This window comes from Camelus ferus, chromosome 6, assembly GCF_009834535.1.
Source record: "Camelus ferus isolate YT-003-E chromosome 6, BCGSAC_Cfer_1.0, whole genome shotgun sequence".
Taxonomy (NCBI): domain Eukaryota; kingdom Metazoa; phylum Chordata; class Mammalia; order Artiodactyla; family Camelidae; genus Camelus; species Camelus ferus.
The window spans coordinates 1,661,490-1,674,983 of NC_045701.1; the positions used below are offsets into that span (position 1 = coordinate 1,661,490).

General features: G+C 35.9%; 1 long non-coding RNA gene across 1 annotated transcript; it reads right to left on the reverse strand.

The window, feature by feature from the left end:
* Positions 1 to 8,412: 8,412 nt before the first annotated feature.
* Positions 8,413 to 13,494, reverse strand: C6H15orf61. Its single transcript, XR_001365921.2, has 2 exons — positions 13,026 to 13,494; positions 8,413 to 8,639 (listed from the first exon to the last, which is right to left on the reverse strand). It is a non-coding gene; the product is annotated as a chromosome 6 C15orf61 homolog (long non-coding RNA).

Sequence of the window (13,494 nt, forward strand, 5' to 3'; positions counted from 1 at the left end):
ACATTACTAAAGTGCCTACTGTGTGCCAGGTACTATTTTAGGTATGAGGGATGTGGCGATGAATAAAACACATACAGTTCCCTCCCGTCATGAAGTTATAGTTTAGTGGGGAGATAAACACATGAGTGAGACGTGTGGCACAGTGTATGGTGATGAGTGCCAGGAGAAAAGTAAGCTAGGAACGGGGACCAGGAATTCTAAAAAGATATAATTTCCAGTAGCAATAATGACTAAACAATAAACATCAGCATTTTCCTCATGTTGCTTAATATCCATTAGTTTAAAAAAGGAGACGGTGAAGAGGCATGGACAGAAGTGATCAGGGACAAACCCTTGAAAGTGTGACAGGGAAGTCTGCTCTTTTCTGTTGTGGTGGGAATGGAAAAGGACAGTGGGAGCAAGTCCAGCACCCAGGCAGCAGCAGAAACAACAGTTCCTCATGGAGCACGTACTGTGTACCAGGTACTATGGACTTTAGATGCTCTGAAATGAATTAATGCATTAATTTCTAAGGGCACTAGGTTTGATTTCTACCTAACACATTTTCCTTTAGGCAGAGTAGGTTAGTGTTCCTATAGATTACTTAAGCTTATTTCCCTCTTTTCATTGTGCAAACATATCTATATTATTTTCTTTATAATAACTAACAAAATACATATCCCACGTTTTTGTGGCACTTTACAGCTTGCAAAACACTTCTCCCTACATTATCCTGTGCATCATCATAGCAAAGGACAGAGTAATGATTCAGAACGTGGACTCTGGAGACAGACTGCAGGGACTGGAATAACACTCACCATGCGTGACCCTGGGCAAGACTTCTTGGTTTCCATAGCCAAAAAATGGGAACAAAAACAGTGCCTAACTCACAGAGTTGTTATGAGAGGATTAAGTAAGTTAGAATGTGTGAAGTGTTTAGTCTAGGACCTGGCACAAGGTACACTTTGCAAGTGTTAGATAAACTCCTTATTGTATATGAGACACTAAGAAAGCTCTAATTTTTCTCATTCAATCAGTATTGGTACAGCAAGAACTTAAACCATATTTTTCATCTTCAAAACAAGGTTCTTTGTATCACATACATAATGGAACAGCAGTAAACACCGAACTAAATCACACATAGGCATGCAAGAATGATAATAAAATTTCAGAGTTAAAGGAAACTTACAAAATCACCAACCTAATCCTCTGCCCAATTCAAGAATTCTCTCCCCATTTACCTGAGGAATTGTCATTCATCCTCTCTGGACATCTCCGGTAACAGGACTCACTGCCTCAAGAGATAAGCCATCCCATTCTTTGCCAATTCAATTAAAACATTTTTCTTGTCTCCTTGTTACTAATGTACTATTTCTAGTTCTGTTTAAAGAGAGTATGCCCAATTGATCCTAGTATTTTGTGTTTAATATTTCACTTCAGGTACTTCTACACATCATTCTATTTGACTTTAAAATAGCAAATTCCTGCGTGAGAAAAGAGTTGGCACCTTTTGAAATGCCTCAAAATGCTAATGTGACAAAATTCTAATCTTTTATTTTTCAGAATGCATAGAACAGTGTAAATGAGTTTATTACATCTGAGATAATATTTCCAAACTTGTTGCTGTTTTATAAGGAATCCATATGATTTCCAATTAAAGTATCCTTTTCTTAAAGCTCTTAAAGATGAAGGCAAGTTTCCTTTTTAATTTTGAATTATTACATGTTCATTTGACATAGAGCCTTCATTATATGACAAATACCAGAAACACAAAAATTAGTAACACACGGTTCTCATTCTGCTGTGTGCAGAAGTGGTATTTTTCAGTATGGCTTGAAGGGACCCTGTATGTAGGTTCAGAATTACTAGATTTTGTTGACAGGTAAAATTACTAAAATTTGTCTTCAGCATGGTCAATGCAAAAAGATTTGTAGGATGAATGAATGTTGATTTTTAAATTAAAAGTAAGTCATACTCTTTAGATTTTTATTCACACTTGGAAATTTGTGGTTCCTTCATTTTATAAAATTTGGAGGTTTGAAAACATAAGAAACTAAAATTTTGGCTTTATCTCATAGTCAGAGCCTTAACACCATGTGTTAAGAAATATTGCAAGATAATCTCCTACCTTTTTGAATTCTTTTCATCCAATTCATAAACGTATACATTTTTTGAAATAAAAATATCCATTTTGTTAAATGGAATTTTAAATTTGTATCTATTTATTAGAGTATTGATTTTTACTTTGTATATTTTAATTCTTCCTTTAGAGTTTAGGTAGACAACTTTTTAGATCTGATTTTAAATTATGCACTTATATGAAAATAGAGTAAAATGAATCACTTGTGGTTAATAAATTCAATGTTCTGTTTGTTAGAAAAGATTGTTATAAAATCACTGATACATTCTAGCAGAAGCAGTAAAGGTTATGTCAAATAACTACTAAAAAAAAAAAAATCATACTACATAGTGTTAATGATGTTACCTTAACATACCAGCTTCAGGGGCTGCATAATTGTTTCTGCCAACCCATAAATTTTTGAGTAACAACAAAATTATTGTGATTTTTCTTACTAAATAATTCATACATTACAAAGCATGTATGTAACAAGGTCCATGAATCACTAAAGCATATAATGATCATATATCTAATGACATATCTCTTTTCATAAGATGAACTCAAATAGATTTATGTATTTAGGTTAACTAAAAAATACTGCGTTTATAAGGTTCATAATTCTATCATCAGCAGCAACAATGTAAAAAACTTCAGGTTGTCTTTAAGAAGTACATGATTTGCTTTTAAAAACTGAAAGCTTTTGTTTATCAAAATCCTTGTTTAAGCTACTTTTCATGAAGTTTTACAGCTTTTAAATTGATACTATAAATATCACTGAAGATAAATTAATAATATAATGGAGTGGTACAATGTTCATAAACTGTATTTAAAATGATATAAGTGCAAAGAAAATAGCTATAAGCAATACTATATAAAATCTCATTCTAGTAGTAGCTGATACTCTGTATCCAGCAACTAGGATCTAAAAAAGGATATTTTCATTTCCTAACATTTTATGTACTTTCCTTTGGTCTTATCTTAAATAATCTTAAACCAAGTATATCCTTTACTTAATTCTACCAAAAATGATCCCAAATGAGATTTCATCTCCTTGATTAAAATCAGGATTCATATTAAAATGTTTAAAATTCCAAGAATACAACATATAAAGTGTTAAATTCACATTTCACCTCTTTTTAATTTCTAGCTTTTTTCTAAACTCAGTTATTTTCTATAGAAACCATGCAATCAGTTGTGTTTTATCATAGTAATATTGAATCCTTCACTAATTTTTATAAATTATTTTTATATACGGTAAAATACACATCACATACAATTTACCATGTTAACCATTTTTAAGTGTACAGTTCATGTTATTAAGTAATTCACATTCCTGTGTAACTATCAATACCATCCACCTCCAGAATTCTTTTTATCTTGCAAAATTGAAACTCTATACCTATTAGATACTAGCTGCCCATTTCCCCTCCCCCTTTACGAATTTTTTAACAGCTTTGTTGAAAGATAATTCACATGCCATACAGTTCTTCTGTTTAAAGTGTACAGTTTGATGTTTTGAGTATAGTCAGAGTTGTGTAACCATCACTGCAATCGATTTTAGAACCATTTCATCACCCCAAAAAGAAACCCCATGCCCAGTAACAGTCATTTCTGGTTTCCTCCCAACCTCCCTAGCCCTAGGCAATCACTAATCCACTTTCTATCTCTATAGATTTGCCTATTCCGGACATTTCATATAAATGGAATCATACAATATGTGGTATTTTATGATGGGATTCTTTCACTTGGCATAATGTTTTCAAGCTTCACCAATGCTGTAGCATGGACCAGTACTTCTGTCCTTTTTTGGCTGAATAATATTCTCGTGTGAATATGCCCGTTTTATTTTTATTATCAGTTGATCTTTAAGTTATTTCCAATTTTTGGCTAGAACAAGTAATATTATGGATATTTGTATACAGGTTTTTGTGTGAACATATTTTCAGTTCTCTAGGGTATATACCTAGGAATAGAATTGCTGGGTCATGTGGTAATTCCTTACTTAATATTTTGAGGAACCACCAAACTTTCCCAAGTGGTGGCACTATTTAACATTCCCCCACTAGCAATGTCTGAGGGTTCCAATTTCTCCGTATTTCTTGTCAACACTTGTTATTATCTGTCTTTTTGATGATTGCCATCCTAGTGGGTATGAAGTATTATCTCACTGTGGTTTTGATTTGCACTTCCGTGACAGTGTTACACATCTTTCATGTTCTCAGTGGCTGTTTGTGTAAGTTCTTTGGAGAAATGTCTGTCCAAATCTGTTTTTCAATTGGATTGTTGAGTTATAAGAGTTCTTTATATAGTCTGGCTACATGTTCCTTTTCAGATATATGATTTGCAAATATTTTCTCTTATTCTGTCAGTTATCTTTTCATTTTCTTGACAGTGTCCTTTGAAACACAAAAATTTTTAATTTTAATGATGATAATTTAAATGATTTCTTTTTGCGGGGGTCATTTGCCTTTTCTAACTTTTATCCTTTCCCCAAATAAGAGATTTTTATAGTAGGCTGTATATAAAAGCAGCTTCTTTGCTAGAAAGCTAACTGAACTTTCAGAAATATACTTACTAAAGACAATCTAGATTTATTTCATTCCAGTTGTATTAAACATACTCTCAATTAGCAGAACAGAGTTCTGAGAAGTTGCTGGATGGCCAAGCTTTGTGTCAGTGGAAACTATTTTATCCACATATTCATTTAAAGAAAAACATTTTTTCCTCAGCATCTGATCCCCAATTTATATTAGAAAAATACTCTGTGGACTGTGGTCACTACTAACAACACTTCTTATTGTTAGGAAAGCTCGTGTGAAACATTTGTCAAGCACATAAAATGGTATAAAAGTGAAATACAGTAATTAGGATTTGTGTCCAATTGATTGTGTAGCTCAAGTAATTTTTCATTACCAACATAAGATTTAATAAGTATAAGTAGTTAAAGATTCTGACTTGGCACTAGTCATTAGCATGTAATTGAACTAGTAAAAAAGATCAGTTACAGCTGTGTTGATTACCACCTTATCTTTGAAAGGCAATTAAAGACCTCAATCATTGCAACAAGATTTGATTGTGCAGCCTTTATTGGACATTGATCTTTCAGCAAAGTGCAGTTACATTTTCCATTAATTTACAGTAACACAGTTTAACTCTGATACCCTAGACTGTTGACCCAGGTGAGATGTAATGCTAAGTACCTGTTTAGATTAAGATGCCCCCAAACGTCATTACTGTCTGAATGGTAAGTGCTGAAAAAAAAGCAGATATCTGATCCACCAGCTTTAGGATAAGGTTTCTGTTATCTGCACTAGCTTTTAAATGAAATGAAACTCCACTCATTCAAACATCATTCATTCTTTAATAGAGTTAAGAGATAATTCATGAAGAATTACAGATGTTCTGTGATTATAGTTTTGAGTGAATATAAATGACACAAAATAAAATGTACATTTTAAAAGAAATACATATGGCTTTTAATGATTAAAAATGTTTCCATTTTTACTGAAGTCAACAATTTGCAAAATACTAGTGACCAGATACGTGTGATGAAATGTATTAAAACTCTTTGTACAATTTGGTACGTTAAGGCATCAGCACTGAGAAACTAGGGCAACCTAGTTCATGCTCCCAGTTCTGTTACTACCTTTTTATAGTGGTTCACAACTTACACATTAACTAAGAATTCTGACTAGAAATTTCTTCCAACACTTGGTAATTGACTTGTATAGAAATTACAACAGAAGAGATGCAAGATTTTATATTAAAAAGACATCTTCATTAGAAAATAGTTTTGCCTGGATTATTTTAAAGAAAAAAAAAATCCCACTCAAGAAATATAGGCAGAAAAGCTATCTTTGTTTCACCAATTTAGGAAACTCCTGATATCCAAAAAAGCAGGACCCACCTGCAACCCTGTGGCATAACCAGCATGTGCCCAGACACACTTCCACGAACTGCTATCATAGTGTCTCCTCCTCTCTTCCTCCCACCTTATTTTAAAAATCTTTTACTAATGAAGTCTCTTAAACATAAATATATATGGAACACAAGAACGAGGATTACAAAACCAGCTTTTCTGAAATAGAAAACTGACATTTGCTTACAAGCAGATTCATGAGACATTTTAAGGTGAAGGCTTCTTGTTTTGTCCTCCTCAGATTACTGGTGGAAAAAACTAAGACACAAAGGAGTAGTTATTAGCCTGAGGTCAAGAAGTAAGACAGCACTCTTACTGAAAATAGAATCAGTCTCCTGACTTCCCGCATTTGTATTTTGTCCGTTTTAGGCCATAATACTCTGACGCAATATCTAACTTTAAAGAAAACACTTAAACCATTACTGTTCAATGAGGAGCATTTTTCAGACGAAACGGTTCACTACAAGACTTCATAAATCCAAGGAATGAAATTTAAAATATTTGAGCCATGCCCTTGGCCATCGTTGAGTTCATCCTTCACTATGATCAACTCCATGAGAGCAAGAGGTCTATTGATTTTCATGTAATACAAGAAAATATTACATTTGCTTAATTGTTACACAGTGAGCACATCAGACAAGAAATCAAGGCTCTATTTAATGCTGCAAGCAGCAGAGAATTACGGAGATCAATAGGGTAGTTTGTCAAAGATGTTCTCCAAGGAGACCTACCTATCACTATATGGACAAGAAGTCACTCTGGCTGTAGCTATTGAAAAACAGGTAAGCAGAGTCAGCAGTACGAATTATCAGAAATCAAACAGGCCAGTGTGAAAAGAAGTGCAACTCTACCGAAAAGCTGTATTTATAGTCTGGTAATTAAAAACCATTTTATCAGCCTGTGTTGGGACCAAACCTTTACAGCCAGTATTGACAAGACCAGCGGCAATGAATGAGCAGTATTTGACTTAAAACTTATGAGCTAGAGTTATTTAACTTTGCCCATTACAGAGGAATCAGTTCTAGCCTTCCTTGCAAAATGCAAATAGTCGGTTTTATTATTAATGAAGCTTAATGTCACACTATCTCCTTTGTGCAAGCCATTCGTTTAACCAGTGTCAAGTATATTCTTCTGGACTAAATATATTGGCATAAGTACTTCTTTGATTAAAGTGTTATTTAGAATGGCTTTTAGACAAGTGAACACTACATATATTTGAACAACAGTTCACTCTCTGGAACTTACTTAAAATGACTACCTTTAACGAAGCCGGTTTGTAATACTTCATTATCCTGTTGCTCTCACCTCCATCACTTCCACTCACTTTCCCTACTGATTTGCCAGAAGTAAGCACCCAAATGTTGGTTAGATTGAATTTTATAAAATATTTTGCTACAACGATGTGTAAACGTCACAGATTATCAGCAACACATTAACATAAAATGATACATAATGCATGTTTGTAATTATGGGAGAGATCATAAATCTTAAACACCCATTGGTTTAGAAATTAAATAGTTCTACTTAGTTCTCCCTAAATTACTCCAAATTTCTGAAATTTACCATTCGTCTGGGTATTTTGTAACTACCCCCAAGGATAAATTTTTTTTAATGACTTTGCTTTCAAAAATGCAATTAACTTAATAAAATTCTAACGCAAAACTGCCATCAGGTCTTTAAAATTTCAGCCCACTTCCCATCGCCAATAAGTCTATGGATATGTACCATTTCAGCTAATTGCTTTTTTAAACAGTCACCAAATTTATTTTTCTGGGTCCTTCTAGATCTTAATTGTTCTTACAGCTTTATCAGCATGCCATTTTAACTTTTAGTAAGCCTTAATTTCATTCATCTTGCTGCATTTATATTAACCAGAGTTGTTACTACATTAAAAAAAGTAGTAGTATGGTATTGGATTCTTCAGGTAGTAAGACGTTTCAACATGACACTCACACCTCTCAACACAGGTAAATGGCACAAGGGCTTTAACACATTTCTATTTAAAATCCTGGCAGCTGAATGGTTTAAATTTCAGATTGCAATTAGAATTCTCATCAATTTGGATTTGCCAATGATATTATACTGTTTCCACCGTCTATCCTAAAATCCTCTACTTCTTTTTCCAATGTTAAAGATTTCCCCCTTTCCTTCTTTGTGTGGTATCTGCATTTTCAAAGAGTTGATTTAAATTGTTAATACATAACTGTAAGACCTAAAAGTTACAACCATTCTTTAGCTGTAGTTTAACCTAGTTATAGGAAAAAAATTGGTATAAACATTATGTGTTTGTAGTTCCCATTGGCTAGATGGAGTATGAAATATATAACAGTGTATGAAAAGCTTTGCCTCTTGAGGGCAGTGATTCATCTTAAAGAACCAGACACCGTAGAAAGGAAAAGGTGTTTGCAAAAGTTTTATTTTAAAGGATCAAAAATAAATAATGCATATACACATGAGAAAATCTACTGATATTTATGTCCTTCAAAGCACACTTTCAGTACATGGCACCTTCATCTTCTTTATTTAGAAAATAAACTGTTATTGGTCCATAACTGGTGTGCACAGTCTCTGTGACTCTAGCAAATAACCAGGAGCCAAGTCCATATAATAAAGTTGGAATACCTAGAAAACAAATGAATATGTTATTTGTGAAATCAATACTCATTAATCATGCACTCGTATATTTGTCCTGGTACAAATCACACAGCACTCTTGAGCAACATCAACAGATCATAAAGCTACAAAAATATTAAAATATTAGTAAATACTGACTCTACCTAAGAGCTCAATTTCATCTATATTTGTGGAACATGGTAACAACTGTGTGAGCCCAGAGATTTTTTAAAACTATAAATAAGACTGCTGTAAACTCTAATTCTAAGCACTTTACAAGCATTAATTCATTATCTCCAAGTACTTAGGAAGTAATTCTATATTCTTTTCACAAATAAGCAAACAGAATATTCATTAATTTAGCTGATGTTTCCCAATTATTGGCCTTGAGCTTAAATTACTAGGTCATCTTTACTGCGCTTTAAGTTGGACAGTAATATTGATGGCTAAAATAATTTTTTGTACAACTTTAAAGAAACTAGGTCAAATAGCTGCCTTCAAAACCAAAGGCGGAAAACAACTCTAAGGAAGATCTCAGCATGATGACAAGCATGAGAAAGAAATAATCCCGTCAGTATTTTTACAACTGATTTGAAAATCTCATTTCAACCTATTTGAAATAGGTACACAGCAGACTCAGACAACATGCTTTTTCTTTGGAATATTTCCGTTTGCGATTAGTTACCATTTGTGATACATGAAACTAAACATACACTACCCAGAGATATGGATTTAAGCGCTCATATGCGTATCACACTAAGTTGGACACAAAACTAACTTCCACAATTCCTATTTTTTAAGGCACTTACTTAAAATCAGTGACTTTTAACATATTAAAAAACATGTATAAAACCACAGGCACTTAAATCAATAACAAATATTGGATGCTCTACACAAGTATTAATTTTACTGTTCCTATGTAGGAGTTGGACAGAAAACGACAATTTAAAGAGCTGTACATTTGTAAAATGACTTTCTTCCTAGTTAATAGGGAAATGGACATATGCGCAGGACTAATCATATTCCTGATCTTTTTCTTATTTTTCCTGCAAGAATATATTTGCTGTGTTATGCTCTTTTTGAGTGTGTAAGTATGTTGGCCTATTTTGTGCTTATTCCCTGAAGCTGCACTCCAACCACTGTGATGCCAAAGATTAATCAGGAGAAGCATCACTAGTTGGCACTGAGAAGAGGCAAAAATGCCCATTCAGACTGGCACCCCTCTATTTTTAGGAATATACTGGGTCACAGCTTGTCACTATCACAGGGCTCCCTGGAACTCCTATGAAACCTTTTACACTATGCTGCCTTCTTTGCCTTGATAATACCTCCCCCGAATCTCTAAATGCCTCAGGGAATGTCACAAAAAAATCCACAAAAACTAGCATCGTAAAGCTATTTATAAATCATTTAACTGGAATGGAAAAAAAAAAAGGCAAGTGTTGGCGTGGAGTGGGGGAGTGAGGAAGAGAACAAGAAGACAGGCAGAAGAGAGTCAAGAGTGGAGGGAGCAGTTGAAATAAATAAATTTAAAACACGATATCACAACTTCAAAAGCTGAAAATCAATGGAGTGAGAAAGAAAAAACAGGCTCTAGAAATAATGATTAATTTTCCAAATACAGTGAGAATAAAATACACAAAATATGACTTTTAAACCAAAGCTAAGGACATAAATTTAAGGAGTGGCTGATGACCCTGAAAATGCTGTTTTATAGTATTTATCACAGTTTTCAGTTAAAATATTGACACTTAAAAAAATCACACAAATGGTCAATATTTTTTCAGCTAAGATGTAGGACTGATCAAAGACTACTAGTCTAATAATAACTACATTTTATCTTATTAAGAAGCAAGTAGGAACCATTATCATTAAGGCTGTTTGATAGGGGATGGAGAAGTGATACGGGAATCAGAAATTCTTTATTTCTTTTTTTTCCTGCAGTCCACTTAATTTAATGCAGTCAGGCTAGTATACAAAATGGGAAGATTAACCACTTATATAATTGACATATATTAAAAAAAAAAACCCATAATTTTCTTTATCTATAGCACATATGCTTTAAAGTCTGTAAGATTCCATGAAAAATTAATTTTTTCCAGACTGTCTGAAACACGTAACATCAAAATAAATGTGAAAGTCAGTTCTTTGCATAATGATTCATTTTGAGTCAGCTGAACAGTAGGTAAACCACTGTCAAATTAAACACTTAAAAAAAAATTAGAACTTTGTGGCAAGTCTCTGATTACCCATTCATTCCAATGGTAAGTTGCTTTTCTTAAATCTCAATCTACTTCGCAGCATGATACCCAGGCTGGTAAACCATCAGTAAAATGTCAGCTTCCATTGAAAATGAAGGCAGAAGAGAAAGGGAACAAATATGTAAAAGGGAAATCTTTAGTATTTACAAAATGGAAAAGGGAATTACTTTGATAATTACTAAGTTGGAAGGGAAGAAAAGGATTAAATGCAAAAAGATTCTTTAACAGAACTTGTACTTGATGATCCAGAGGGGCAACTGCACAACAAGAACAGGAAAGAATCCTATTATGTAATTCCCTATCTTGAGACAAAAATACAAAATAAACATTACCAAATTGGTGAATACTCTTTAAGTGGACTTTCTTTTAAAAAGTCCAGCAAAAAAAATAAAAACCCTTTATTAGTATAAGCCAATTTGTATTAAAGCATGCTTGAACAGAAAGTTTTCTTTTGTTTAACTTAAAACTCTTATTTTCTTTTACGCAGGAATTTTAGAATTTTCAGAAGACCACAAAGACCGTTAAATCACTATTCGGCTTTCTCTTCCATGTCAGAAAAACTACAGCTGTTGTTTCTTTCTTCAAAAGGTTTTACTACTTTTCTATATGAGAATGTTCTGGGCATCCTATTTTTCTTTGGATTTCTTTACACCTAAAAGAGAAGCTCCTAACCACTAAGGTGTTCTAAACGTGTTAGCTTTTAAATGGCGAAACCTTTTTTTAAAAAGGCATTAGGCTCCCGGTTTACCTATAACCCTCCTGTTAATGCTTTTCCTAAACTATTACTCTACATTTGGGAAGAATGATTTTTTCTGATTCTGGAAACGCTAAAATAAACTTGTTCTTCTTGAATCTCGTCATCACTCCAGTCTTTCCAAATAACTTGGAACTGAATTTTCTAAGTCACCACAATCTTCAACCTCATACCAACCTCAAAATTAATGGGCATGCTCTATCATCAGTCAAATAATAAAACATATTTTTAAAGGGTTACACAGTGGTAAATAATCTTCTCCTTAATGGACTGAACCCAGAACAGTCCCAGTGGACCAATGATTCCAGAACCCCATGAATTATTATAAGCAAAAATACATATACCATATTTAAATTTAAGGACCTCTCAGACTATATAGTAATAGAGCAGCTGAACAGGGATTTAGCTTTAATTCTGGTACAAAAAACCGGTTGGGTAACATGGGTCAGTTCGCACGTCTACATTCTGAATTACCGAAATCTGGATTAACTTGATATGAGCTATTAACAGGTTCAAAACATCTTAAGGCCTATTTTTCACTGACCTATAAAAGATACATTCATGTCAATGTTCACGCCTCTTCTTCAGGTCATTAACCAAAAGAAAATAAACATCCCGCTAGAGTAAATACTCTGAGTTAGAATATTCCCATGAAAATATACCAAGATTAAAAAGACAGTCTTTTAAATATATTTTAGGCCTAGCATTCTAAGAGGCTAACTTCACTGCTGAAAATCTTTAGTGCTTTTAGTAAAACAAACTTGCCGGGATTTCATATAAAGAAAACAAAGAAACTTTAACTGTAGTTCCAGTTTTTATAATATGAACGCACCCACAAAGTGATGTTCACGGGAAGTACGTCTGTCATGCAATAAGGCTTTTTTTTTTTTTTTTTTAAACTTCAGAGCCTCTTTCCAGCGGCTTACAACCTCCTTCTTACTGCCCAATGTAGGGGTCCTCCTAGTTCAGAGCCGCAGGAAGTGAGGATGGATTGCCCCCTCCCCAGGGATGTTGCGGCAGAGGGGTGGGGGTTTCTCAGTACAGGCCTGTGGCTAAGCCCCACTTTCTCGGAACCACTCAGGAGCAACAACTTAGCCCTGACAAGCATCCACTGGGCGGGGGATACAGAAGACCAGGGCCACAGCCAGTCCTGGAGGGTGCAGTGTAGGTGGACGAGGAGGCTGGCTCTAGGAAATCCCTTAACACTGGGCGAAGCTCGGCGAGCGCCTGCGCGGGGCTGAGACAGGGCTCCCCCTGCGCGGGCGCGGTCTGACCTTGCGCCGGGGTCTCGGCCTCCGAGCGAGGACGTTTGTCAGCGTGCTTTGCAAACAGTGCAAACAGGCGTCGGGGGGACGTGCTTCACCGGCCCGGGCCACTCACCGAGGTTGACGACCTTGAGCGCCGTGAAGAACCGGTCCTGTCCGGCCAGGTCCTGCCAGGGGGCCTTGGAGCAGTGGTACTTGATGAAGGGGAAGCAGCCGGTGCGCAGAACGTGGTAGTTGGCGCCCTGCACGGCCCAGTTGAAGTGCGAGAGGCCGAACTGGTCGTTGCGGACGGAGCTGTAGGGCACGCAGAAGGAGGTCCAGTACGGCAGGCGCCGCTGCAGCAGGTGCCGCGTCAGCACCTCCGAGGCGCGGGGCTTCGGGCGGGAGGCGGCGCCCGAGGCCCAGGGCCGCCACAGGAGCAGCCGGAGCGCGGCCTCGTGGGCCCGCCGCAGGGCCTCCATGACCCGCCTCGTCCGCGTCCCCGGCCCCTCGGCCGCCGTAGGGGCGCGCGCCGCTGGGGGCGGGGCCGCGGGAGCGCGCGCGCGCGCGGCCGCTCCCCGGGGCGAGGGGCGGGGACGCCCCAC